General features: G+C 41.7%; 1 protein-coding gene across 1 annotated transcript in view; it reads left to right on the top strand.

Moving 5' to 3' along the window:
* The window catches only part of pdzrn4 (PDZ domain containing ring finger 4), a 91099-nt gene that overhangs the window by 23612 nt on the left and 53610 nt on the right, over nt 1-13877 (top strand). The window lies entirely within an intron of this gene.

The raw sequence follows: 13877 nt of genomic DNA, 5'->3' as shown, positions 1-13877 counted from the left end.
TACAGCCAGGAAAACAGAGACCGCACACATATAATAATGTACAGTAACAACAGGTACACTATATTGCCAAAAGTATTCGCTCGTCTGCCTTCACACACATATGAACTTGAGTGACATCCCATTCTTAATCCATAGGGTTTAATTCTTCCAGAAGTGCATTTGTGAGGTCAGGCACTGATGTTGGACGAGAAGGCCTGGATCGCAGTCTCCACTCTAATTCATCCCAAATGTGTTCTATCGGGTTGAGATCAGGACTCTGTGCAGGCCAGTCAAGTTCTTCCACACCAAACTCGCTCATCCATGTCTTTATGGACCTTGTTTTGTGCACTGGTGCGCAGTCGTGTTAGAACAGGAAGGGGCCATCCCCAAACTGTTTCCACAAAGTTGGGAGCATGAAATTGTTCAAAATCTCTTGGTATGCTGAAGCATTAAGAGTTCCTTTCACTGGAACTAAGGGGCCGAGCCCAACTCCTGAAAAGCAACCCCACACCATAATCCCCCCTCCACCAAACTTTACACTCCGCACAATGCAGTCAGACAAGTACCGTTCTCCTGGCCGCTAAACCCAGACTCATCCATTGGATTGCCAGACGGAGAAGCGTGATTCGTCACTCCAGAGAACACGTCTTCACTGCTCTAGAATCCAGTGGCGGCGTGCTTTACACCACTGCATCCAACGCTTTTGGTGATGTAAGGCTTGGATGCAGCTGCTCGGCCATGGAAACCCATTCCATAAAGCTAATGTTCCATGTTCTTGAGCTAATCTGAAGGCCACATGAAGTTTGGAGGTCTGTAGTGATTGACTCTGCAGAAAGTTGGCGACATCTGCGCACTATGCGCCTCAGGATCCGCTGACCCCGCCTTGTCATTTTACGTGGCCTACCACTTCGTGGCTGAGTTGCTGTCGTTCCCAATCGCTTTCACTTTGTGATAATAGCACTGACAGTTGACTGTGGAATATGTAGTAGCGAGGAAATTTCACGACCGGGCTTGTTGCACAGGTGGCATCCTATCACGGTACCATGCTGGAATTCACTGAGCTCCTGAGAGTGACCCATTCTTTCACTAATGTTTGTAAAAGCAGTCTGCATGCCTAGGTGCTTGGTTTTATACACTGGTGGCCATGGAAGTGATTGGAACACCTGAATTCAATTATTTGCATGGGTGAGTGAATACTTTTGGCAATATAGGGTATGTATGGAAGTGCAGCCCGCACCGCCACATGTGGCATGCTGCAAGTGGCCCCAGGCTGCAGGTTGACAACCTCGGTTGTAAGCGTTATTCACTAACTGTGGAATTCTTTTAATTAAGCTCTCATGGCTAAATGCCCCAGATGCCATATACTGTAGTTAAAGAAAATATGGACTTAAGATATTGGCTGGTTTTGTGCTTGAAATATGAACATAAGGATTTGCAGCTAAGTGGTGCCCTGTTACCATTGAGTAAGGATGCAAAAGACAATTTCTTAACAATAACTCTTACCCTAAATCTATTCAGGTTTTAATGATTAGGGTTGTTTGCCTACATGACCATGCTATTTTGCTTGTGTTTTAATGTTCTGCTTTTATGGGGTGGGTTTCTGGAAAGGCTGTGGATATAGCTTGTGCTCAATTTCAGCACTGTTTATAGACGTTTCCCAAATGTCATCTTGTAGATAATTATGAATGCGCCTATAAAACTACACAGCGGCAATCCTACATCTAAATGACAGTAAATGGTTATTTTTATTAGATGCTAGATTAAGTGTGCATATAATTAATTCCTTTACATTCAGCCACTGGAATGAGCTAATTTTGATTGATAGTCTTTATTATGTTTGTGGCTTGTGTGTTTGTGAAGATGCCTTTCAAAAAATATGACTTTCTTTCTCTCTCACCCCCCTCTGTTCATCAATAACTAAAAATCCTTTGGTATTTTCAGTCCTATCTCCACTTTAATATCCACTGTGACATTTAGAAAAATGTGCGAGATGTCAAAGTAGAGGTGCACATTTGATCTAAGGTGGATTGCACCAGTCCCTTTGCTCTTATGTTCCTCTGTGAAAAAGAGCAATAACAGAAATGCTTTGTTTTGGGGCTCAGGAGACAAACCCTGATGAGACTCATTCTGCATGTCAGACTGCAGGTCAGTGGCTACTCTCTGCAGACTACCTGAAAAGGGCTGATGGGAAAGCACGGAGACCAACGGGCAGACTCGTGCACCTCTGAGATTACTCATCTTGCTTGAGCTAGGAAAGTAGATGATAAGAAGCAGGACTATAGTGTGACATTTATTTGCATCCACAGCTTGAAGAGCTTTGTTACACAAAGGAGCGTGGACATGAAAGCTTTTATTAGCCACAACCAACAATGAAGAGGTGGTGCTGATGTGTGTATAGATGAATGGCACAGTAATGAAATAAACACTATTGAAACAGCTGGAATATCTGGCATAGATTGCACAAGTCTGTGGAGCTTTACTGGAGGGATGCAAGAGGAATTCCCTTAATTGGTGTTTCGGTGATGGTGATTAAGAGCGCTGTACCTATAGGCTTCAATCTTGTCATTCCAAAAAGCCGTAGTGTATGATTTGCATAATTCTCTAACTCATAAAACTGTTAAATGACCCCTCGTGCTTGTGAATAAGGGCATTGGGATACCGGAAAAGACTATTGATTTGCATTGACATTCCAATTTGGAGGACAAGTAAATCCAGTGTGTGCCAACTGAATGTTCCAACTGCATAGGGGTTTGGCATTTAATCCTGTACTGTTCTTGGTGTATGCCACATGAAGCACACGATATACACCGATCAGCCATAACATTAAAACCATCCCCATTTTCTACACTCATTTTATCAGCTCCACTTACCATATAGAAGCACTTTGTAGTTCTACAATTACTGACTGTAGTCCACCTGATTCTCTGCATGCTTTGTTAGCCCTATTGGTATAGGTATTATTTGGGTGGTGGATCATTCTCAGCACTGCAGTGACACTGACATGGTGGTGGTGTGTTAGTGTGTGTTGTGCTGGTATGAGTGGATAAGACACAGCAATGCTGCTGAAGTTTTAAACACCTCACTGTCACTGCTGGACTGAGAATAGTCCACCAACCAAAAATATACCCAGCCAACAGCTCCCCTTGGGCAGCGTCCTGTGACCACTGATGAAGGTCTAAAAGATGACCAACTCAAACAGCAGCAATAGATGAGTGATCGTCTCTGACTTTACATCTACAAGGTGGACCAACTAGGTAGAAGTGTCTAATAGAGTGGACAGTGAGTGGACACGGTGTTTAAAAACTCCAGCAGCGCTGCTGTGTCTGATCCACTCATACCAGCACAACACACACTAACACACCACCACCATGTCAGTGTCACTGCAGTGCTAAGAATAATCCACCACCTAAATAATACCTACTCTGTGGGGGTCCTGACCATTGAAGAACAGTTTGAAAGGGGGCTAAAAAGTATGCCGAGAAACAGATGGAATAGTCAGTAATTGTAGAACTACAAAGTGCTTCTATATGATAAAGGGAGCTGATAACATGGACAGTGAGTGTAGAAACAAGAAGGTGGTTTTAATGTTATGGCTGATCAGTGTATATTGTCTAAGCAATTGAGGGTTAAGGGCCTTGCTCAAGACACAACAGTGGCAACCTGGAAGTGGTGGGGCTTGAACCAGTGACCTTTCGATTACTAGTCCAGAACCTTACCCACTAGGCTACAACTGCCATTTAGACAGAAGGGCCAATTATTCTCACTCAAACCTCTACCACTACAAGATTTAAATCCAGTCCAGTCCAATCTCAATCACAATCACAAGGTGGATGCTAGTCTTTACATTTAAACAGCAGGGCCAATTATTCTCACTCTAACTTCTAGCTACAAGAGTTGAATCCAATCCAATCCAATTTCAACCATAGGGCGAACACTAAAGTGCCTAAAGGATTCATACAGACCTCCACAAAAAAACTGAACCTGGTGCTGTGCAACACTTGAACACTACACTACACAGCACCATGCTGGACTTAATTAGAATTCTTACTGGTAATGAAGTCCTGCCAACATAATTACAGTTGATTTCTATCCTGTTTAATGGGCTCATGGAATCATGAATTAGGCCAGTTTCTTCTTTGACGAACACATCTGTCACTCACCTTTGGAAGTGTGTGTGTTGTGGAGGAAGGGCTTCCTGGCATTATGATGCCACTCAGTGAAAGGGAACATAATGAGAAGCCATCACTCATAGCTACGATGATGTGATAGCGTGCCAGAATCCGGCTCAGGGCTGTCTCCGTTCACCCATAAAACCCAATAAGTGGGTGATAAATACCATAACAATTTAAAATGTGATTGTGATACATTATAACCTGTCATATAAAAATACCTTTTTATGATGTGCCGATACCTATAAATATTTTATAGCATCGAAATTAAGTTACAGAATGTAAAAAAAACAACTTCTGATAGTATGTAAAGACTCTTACTACCATATGTTCAGTTGGAGCTCCATTGTTTCCTGATGAAGAGAAATAAATGTAATTGTATAACTTGATAACTGTATATACTATTAAAACTGACCATGATCTTGTTGGACGTCATTTCAATAACATGGGCATTTATACAGAGTTTCCCTCCTTGCTTTTTGAGCTATAATAGCCTTCCACAAGATTGTTGATAATAATAATAATTTGTCATATATACAAATATACATGTACAATAAGATTTAAATTAATTTTTTAGCATGTCCCAGCTATTATTTGGAAGCTGGGGTCAGAGTGCAGGGTCAGCTGTTGTACGGCGCCCCTGTAGACAAGAGGTTTAAGGGCCTTGCTCAACGACCATACAGTGGCTGTATTGCAGAGACCTTTTCGGCATTTAGCAAACGCTCTAATCCAGAGCAACTTACAGAAGTGCTTTCACAGTAAACATTTCCCCACTCTAGTATCTCCTGAAACCCTGATAGAACAAAGGCTTTTTTTAATAGAAATAAATAGGAATGTTGGTTCTCAGTGCTTAGTAAAGAGGTGGGTTTTTAATTATCTTATGAAGACAGTGAGGGACTTGGACGTTTGGACGTTCCACCACTTGGGTGCCAGTACAGAGAAGTGTCTTCCCCAAGTTCTGGGTGCAATGAGTGTGTTTAAGAATGTTTTTCGATTGGATGAGAACTGCTATGGACAAAAAAGTCAAATCTTTTCCAACATGAATAGTATTTTAGCCATTATTTACCACAACACCCGTTAGTGCAAACTAACTCCATGTGCATACTGGCATTTTTTTGTGCTTATCACTACATGCTGGTTGTTAACCAGGTTTTGCCAAGGCCGAAAAGCAGCAACCAGTAAGAAAGAGTCTTGAACACCTAATATGACTGTGTGTTCTTTGTTATTATATTGAATTCTATCATAACAGGACCTGTCATTGTAAAATCGTGCACCTTCATAGCAGTGGTGTGCTCAGGACCTTGAACAACTAAACCAAAATCCAGACTATAGGTTAAAAGCTGGAGTGTAGGTTAAAGAATGCTGACCTGAAAATCTATGTAGGTAAATGTGTGTTATACACTGACCCAATAAACCAGCTTTAATCCTTATTTGGTGAAGAAGCTGATAAAATATGCTGAAGGGTTTCAGAGGTTTCAGTATCAGCATGGGTTTCCTATGGTTTCTTTCCATCTATTAAACATGCACAAGGCAGACTGGCTGCTTTTAACTGACCCTAGGTGTGAGTGTATGTTGGCCTGGCTTGAGCCCAGTGTTTTCTGGTGGTAGAAGAGCAGTTTACCAGGATTTTCTACTAGGAAACCAATTTAACACACTGTTTAATACAGTAGACTTAAGTAAACATCCCAAAGCATCCTGGGCTCCACTGTGCTCATCTTCAAGAGGTTATTTCCACTTGTAATTTCAATACACATTGAAAAGAGATCTTCATAAATCAGACCTTGGGGTACTAACTGTGAATGATAATGTTTTTAACAGCTGAACAGCTATTTTTGTCTGGTTTAGTTTTGTTTTCACCTGAAGCCAGTGTTCTACATGCATAAAGTACCATCATCCATATTGTCTGTTCTGTTCTTCTGGGGTGAAGGGAGAAATCACACATTATGGGCTGACCATGCATGAAATCAATTGAACTGGTCCACTTCCTAGCATCTGGTATTCACAGATTCCTAGTAGACCACATTGAGTGCATCAGTCTCCGAGGTTGGTACAGTCTCAAGTCTTAAAACCCTCTATATTACAAGAGACAAATTATTTAGATTCTACGAACACAAGAGAGCATGGCATTTGGAGCGTTATGCTTGCGTTGGTCATTATATTGCTAGAGCAGAAGCTCCGAGCATGTTGTTTGGAGCAAAACGCAGACTCGGCCCCATCTGTCTCCGTATTGCAGCTGTCAATTTGTGTATTGAATTTGTTCATGTTTAAACACAGCTTTCTTCCTCAGTGCAATATGGGTAATATTTTTTCTCAGTTCGCTAATGGTCTTTACCACTTTTGTCGAGCCAAGCTCCGTTCTGCAGGGTTGTTGTTGGATAAATCACACTCGAACAGACGCTTTGCTCCAAACCAATCGGGCTTATATCATTATGAAGCACTAGATGAATTCGGAACAGATGCACCTCAGCCCTTCCTCCTCCCTTCCATTCACCCCCTCTGTCCCCCACTTTTTTTCCCTCCTTCAGCTTTCCAATTGTGGAAGCCATTTGGTCCTACTGTGGCTCTGCATGGAGTCTTCATCCTGGCCAAGTGGTGCTGTGCTAGAACTGAATATAATCACTCACTCTTCTGTTTAGGGGTGTTAGGAACAAAGAAATGGGTGCTTACTTCTTTTTCCAGAATCTTCTTGTGTCATATACAAAATACAGATAAGTCAGAGATAATCTTACTAAGTTTATAGTGTACAGCTTTAATGGCGAGCTTTTCCTCCTACGTTTGGCACAACCGTCCACCAATTAAGCACCTGCAAGTGGTGCTGAGTGAGCTGGGGCAAGGTCAGCAGGTCAACACAGACAGTGCAGCCTCAGATGAATGCTTCTAACTCTCACTGCTTGTACATAGAAAATCTGTACTTTGGTTTGTTATCCATTTAACCAGCTCAATGGGATACATTTAGATCTTCACATAAAAGAGCAGTCTAGGTGTCAGGTCTGACACATGTGCAGCCACCCCATTTCTTCTATTTTTTGCTAATTTGTCACATTTAAATGTTTCAGATCTTCCAACTAATTTCAATATAAGAAAGGGAAAAAAAATCCTTTATTTGTCATATATACACTGATCAGCCATAACATTAAAACCACCTCCTTGTTTCTACACTCACTGTCCATTTTATCAGCTCCACTTACCATATAGAAGCACTTTGTAGTTCCACAATTACTGACTGTAGTCCATCTGTTTCTCTGCATGCTTTGTTAGCCCCCTTTCATGCTGTTCTTCAATGGTCAGGACCCCCACAGGACCACTACAGAGCAGGTATTATTTAGGTGGTGGATGATTCTCAGCACTGCAGTGACAATGACATGGTGGTGGTGTGTTAGTGTGTTGTGCTGGTATGAGTGGATCAGACACAGCAGCGCTGCTGGAGTTTTTAAATACTGTGTCCACTCACTGTCCACTCTATTAGACACTCCTACCTAGTTGGTCCACCTTGTAGATGTGAAGTCAGAGACGATCGCTCATCTATTGCTGCTGTTTGAGTTGGTCATCTTCTAGACCTTCATTAGTGGTCACAGGACGCTGCCCACAGGGCGCTGTTGGCTGGATATATTTGGTTGGTGGACTATTCTCAATCCAGCAGTGACAGTGAGGTGTTTAAAAACTCCATCAGCATTGCTGTGTCTGATCCACTCATACCACCAGCACAACACACACTAACACACCACCACCATGCCAGTGTCACTGCAGTGCTGAAAATCATCCTTCACCTAAATAATACCTGCTCTGTGGTGGTCCTGGAACAGTCCTGACCATTGAAGAACAGCATGAAAGGGGGCTAACAAAGCATGCAGAGAAACAGATGGACTACAGTCAGTAATTGTAGAACTACAAAGTGCTTCTATATGGTAAGTGGAGCTGATAAAATGGACAGTGTGTGTAGAAACAAGGAGGTGGTTTTAATGTTATGGCTGATCGTGTACATATACAGGTGTGTACAGTACAATGAAATTCCTTTTTTGCATATCCCAGCTTGTTTGGAGTGCAGGGTCAGCCATTGTATGGCATCCCTGGAGCAGAGAGGGTTAAGGGCCTTGCTCAAGGGCCCAACAGTGGCTGCATAGCAGAGCCTGGAGTCGAACTCTCAACCATTCAGTTGATAGCCCAAAGCCCTACTCGCTAGGCCACCACTGTCCAGCATATATAGTTTATATAAGATAAAGACAATACAAATAAACACAAAATGCAGCGTTTAAATAAACATTCCATGTAATGAATATAACAGCTCTGTATTACCTATTTGACCCAAATAATTGCCCCCTAAACCTAATAACTGGTTGTGCCACTCTTGCCAGTCACACATTTATGTTAACTTGCGATGACTTTTACATCACTGTGGAAGAATTTTTGCTCACTCTTCTTTGCAGAATTGTTTTAATTCAGCTACATTTGAGGATTTTCAGACGTGAACTGCCTGGTTAGTGTCTTGCCCCTGCATCTCAATGGGATTCAAGTCAGACTTTGACTTGACCACTCCAAAACCTAAACATTGTCTCCTTTGATCCATTCAGAGGTGGACTTGCTTGTGTGCTTCGGATCATTGTCCTGCTGCATAACCCAACTGTGCTTGAGCCTTAGGTCAAGAACTGACTGGGTGACATTCTCCTTCAGGATTTTCTGATAGAGAACAGAAATCATGGTTCCATCAATTATGACAAATCATCCGGGTCTAGCGGAAGCAAAGCAACATAAGTGAATATTGACCTTGCCTGGGGCAGTTCTTTAGATATTTGTCTGGGTTATTTTAAAACCTTCTGACCCACTTTTGGGCCTTTGAGCAAGGCCCTTAAGCCTCAATTGCTTAAATTGTATTGTCATAATTGTAAGTCGCTTAGGATAAAAGCATCTGCTAAATGCCGCAAATGTAAATATGTGAGGGTTTGATGCCTTATCATGGATTGGTGGCCTGTCCCTTGTGCATCCCTAATTTTGAGAGTGTTCGCTGTGTACCAGCCAGTTTGAAATTAATTCTCGACACGTGCCTGAGCCCACGCTCGAGTTATCGTGAAGTGTCTTCTTGTTCACGTTTAAGCCATCCAACACCAGTAAGAGTGCTAAATGTCCTGATTGTTAAATTGCTGCTTAAAGATACATTTGATCATAACAATTCCGTGAGAAGTGTGTGCGAGTGTGCATTATTGAGAGATGCATTCATTAGTCAGTCGGCCATGCGAATGTGAGGAGTAAATTAAAGCTGGGAGTATTGGCTGATTGAAGGCCGGCACTCTGCTGGCTTTCTGGAGGATGTGGATGAAGCAATGAATCCTCTGAGAAACAATCCTTTATTAGGGCTATTAGTGTGTACACACCAGTGGCGGCTGCTGGTCTTTCAAAGAGGGGAAGCTCATTGTCGGCTTACATCATAAAATTTGTCAATTTATTTATACATAAATTCTGCCCTCCGTTTCTTTTCAAGAAAATGGCCTGAAATGGGTTGCAGTTTGTCTTTCGACTTCACTCGCAAAATCCGCGATAGGACTGAAGCTCCCAGTGATTAAGTGACGGTGTAGATCTCAAAATAGCTGTCAATCAAAATGGGATTCAGCCTTTCCACTGATCCTCCAATCATCTTGCAGAAGCTCAGCGTCCAGACCCGCCCACAGCTCCATTCACCCCCAGAGACGCTCAGCGTCCGGGGGCGGGACAAAATGGTCAGTCAAGTCAAGTCAACTTTATTTATATAGCGCTTTTTACAATATACATTGTCTCAAAGCAACTTTACAAAATCCAGGACCAACAGATACAAAAACCGTGCATAGTGGCATTCATCCAATGACCGGCGCATTTCGAAGCAATGAAAAAAACCGTTCCATGCAGCCCCATTGAAGTGAATAGACGCTCAGCTTCTGCGGGCAAATGCATTGACGCTACGGGAGTGTATGAGAAGTTAACAAAATCAAGTAGCTGATTCTGAACGAACTCGTCTTCGAGATGAACGTGTTCTAACGCATTTGTACTCAATGAAATGTTAACAGAACTGTACATATTTGACCATTTAATTTTTTACATTTTTTGGGAAGCTGAGCTTCCCTTGCAGTCTTAGAGAAATCACCACTGGTACACACACACTCACATACTGACCAGGCTGCTTGGCCGCTCCGTTCATTCAGTCTTTGCATTCATTCATGCTGCCAAGTTTGGCTATGGCTGTTTTTATCATAGTTGTACAGTATTTCAATTTAGTCATCATCTAGTCATATTTATAACTATCAACACCATCCATCAGCATGCACATTCTATTGGACTGTGTAATCACTTGTCGTGTCTGACTGAAGTCTTAGCTGCCGGGCTTCTGTATGCAGGAAGAGTATTTCCAGGGAACAAGTGTTTATTTCCTCGCTAAACAGCCACTTGTGCCGTGATCTGAGGAAACCGCGGACGGCGCGCATTTCATTAAGCTTAAAATGGCATCGGCGCCAGCATATAGAATGAGTTCCATTTTTTTCTGATGAGTCGTGTAATTGATTTAATTAACTGGCGGAGAGAATTGTCTTCGTGGCGGGAAAGCTCGGCGAAGCATGTCTGCAAACGGCAAATCTTTTTGCGCCGAGCTCTATGCAAATGCCGATTTGACTTAAGGGTCATCTTTGTCGCTGACAGATCAGGAAAGCCGCTCAACTCTTTCGTTACGCTTTATAAAATCAGCTCTTTATGATCTTTTTTATGAGGAAATTTTTCCGGAAAATACATTTAAGTGCAGCGAATGGGCAAATTGCAAAACTTGGCACTGCAGTGGTTTTCCAGCGTTCTTTTAAGTTGGGTGGTGGAGGCTTAAAATCTCAGTGGGATATCTGGATGAAGCTACTGTACCTTCACAAGGACCTTTTTGGCATCAGTCAGAACATGCATTGATATGCATAGCATGTTTAACAGTCTTTAAGTACATACTAGATGTATCATCATCTTCAGTAACAGCTTTAATCTAGGATTACCTCACTACTAAATTAGAATCATGCCTATCTGTAATGTAAGTATTAGATATTAATCTTGTTTGGTCATAACACTTGCCACATTCAACATTTACAGAACCTTATTGTACCTTTGACATAGATAACACTATGTCAGAAAGTACGTGGACACACATCTTAATTCTTTTTACATTTACAGCACTTAGCAGATGCTTTAATTCAAAGCAGCTTTACACTTGTGCCCAAATACAAGCAAAAACATGAAACGATTTGACACTATTTTTACATTTGTGCTTACCCAGTCCTGTAATCACACTGTATTGACACATGTGGATTGTACTTTTTTCTGTTTCTGATAAAATATCAATAAAATTTAACACCCAGTCCAAAAATACAGCTGTGGCCTAGCAGTTAAGGTACTGGTAGTAATCAAAAGGTTGCTGGTTCAAGCCCCACCACTGCCAGGCAGTCACTGTTGGGCCCTTGAGCAAGAATTGCTTAGACAATATAGTGTCACAGTACTGTAAGTTGCTTTTAATAAAGTGTAAACATTGTATTATAGTGTTTTAGCATCTTTCTCCATACCTGCTGACCAGTAATTATTTGCCTTAATACTTGGGTCCTGGGTTCAGTCCTTACCATGGCAAAAGTTTGATCTCTTGTCTCCGTTTGGGTTTTCTCAAGTAAATCATTTTCATTTACTTTTATCCAAAGTGACTTCCAATTGTGATACAGTTTAACCAAGTGAGGGTTAAGGGCAACCTGGCATGTTGGGCCTTGAACCAGTGACTTTGCTACTAGCACATTGCCTTAACAGCTGAGCTGCTACAGCCACAGGTGTGTATATATATATATATACATATATATGTGTGTGTGTCTGTCTGTCTGTCTGTCTGTCTGTCTGGTTATTAAAGAATCACTGAGTGCAATGCACTAACACATCCTGGACAGGATGCCTATCCATTGTGGAACCTCAGCCATCCAACACCCCCCTTCCCCAGACATAGCTAATCATGTCCGTATGTAGATGCCAGACAACCACTGGGGATTAGAACCCTGTATCCCAGTGGTAGTGTTCCATCAGAGCACCTTTAATATCAATTACATAAATCAATTTCAGCTGTGCAACAACAGTTTGAAGAAGACTCCTTTCTGTGCACAAAGTGAGGTCTATTGAGGCATGATCTGCACATGGACCGAACTCCATTGAACACCTTTGTGATAAATTGCAATGATAATTGCAAGCCAGTTCTTAAAGCCTGACCTCATAAATGCTCTACAGAAATGGGCACATATTCCCACAGTCACACAAGGCTGCAAGGTAGCAATGGCCATATTTATGCCCATTGTTTCTAGAATGGGATGTCCAACAAGCTAGTAGTAAGGTGTCCACATACTTTTGACCATACAGTATAGCTTATATTGACTATAAAAAAGCAGCAGCTGTATGGCAGATAAGGGTGCGTTTAACCTTTTTATAGTATGTAAATTACACCTATTACCATCTTTGCACAAAAGGTGCTCTAGTGGATTCAGAGCTGGTGACTGGTGGGACCTTTAAAGTAAACCATTTTGATGACCTGAGCTTTGATATGGTGGATTATCAGACCCTAAAGTAGCCATAATTAAACAGTTAGAAAATTAAAGCCATTAAGCAATGCACATGGTTGGCAGCAAAACCCAATATGTGGCAGAATTCATTTTCCACACCATTACACGACCATTCTGAACTGTTGATATAAAGCAGGTTGGGTTTAGGGAATTGTGCTGTTTATGCCAAATTCTGACTACACCTTTTGCTTGAAGCAGAAATCAATATTCTTCAGACCAGGCAAAGCTTTTTTTGTTTTAACTGTCCATTGTAGGTGAGTCTGTGCCCATTGTTGTGCTTTTTTTTTTGCTCACCATGTTTTGTAATGAGTGGTTAAGTTACCGTTGTCTTCTTTTTAGCTAGAACTAGCATCACTATTCACTTTTTACTTAAAAAACTTCTGCTCACTAGATGCTTTTTCTCACTATTGTGTTTCTGGTGAGTATATGTGCAGTATATAAAAACATATATGTGATGTATGATGTATATACAATATACATGGCTGACCTGTTTGCAAATGTTCTTTCAGCATATGCTGACGGTAAAAAGAGACTATTGTACAATGTTCCACTTTTTGGTGGAGTTAACCAGCCCTACGTGCATGTACACAGAGAAGTGTCTAGCTAATATTAATAAAAATTACAAATTAGTATTAGAAGAGCATGTCACCAAGTTACATATGTATTTTTACCTTAATAAGTACAATGTTTTCTGATTGCGCAACATGGCGACATAACATGCAGTGTGGGTTCACAGTTCCAGGGTCCTGGGTTGATGTCTGTAAAGAGTTGCTCTAAATTGCCCCTAGGTAAAGGGTTTATTAAAGTGAATAAGTGCATGAGAGTTCCTATGTAGGCTCTGAACCCACTGCTACCCCAGGATGAAGTGCTTACTGTATTGGTAAATTATAAATAAACATTGACTGGCTAGGTTTGATGCTTTTTGAAAGTTCATTGCATTTACATCAACTGCTTTATCCTGGCCAGGGTTGCGGTGGATTTGGTTTTACCCAGAAACACTGGGCACAAGGCAGGAACACCCTGGACAGGGAGCCAATCTATGGCAGGGCTTTGGCCATCACCGCCCTCAGACAGAGCCAGTCATGTCTGTGTAGACTCCTGGCCGGCAGATATCACCACTGAGATTTAAACCCAGATCTCAGTCATGGGCTAG

This window comes from Trichomycterus rosablanca, chromosome 1 (assembly GCF_030014385.1).
Source record: "Trichomycterus rosablanca isolate fTriRos1 chromosome 1, fTriRos1.hap1, whole genome shotgun sequence".
NCBI lineage: Eukaryota > Metazoa > Chordata > Actinopteri > Siluriformes > Trichomycteridae > Trichomycterus > Trichomycterus rosablanca.
This window is presented reverse-complemented; position numbering and strand designations above follow the sequence as displayed.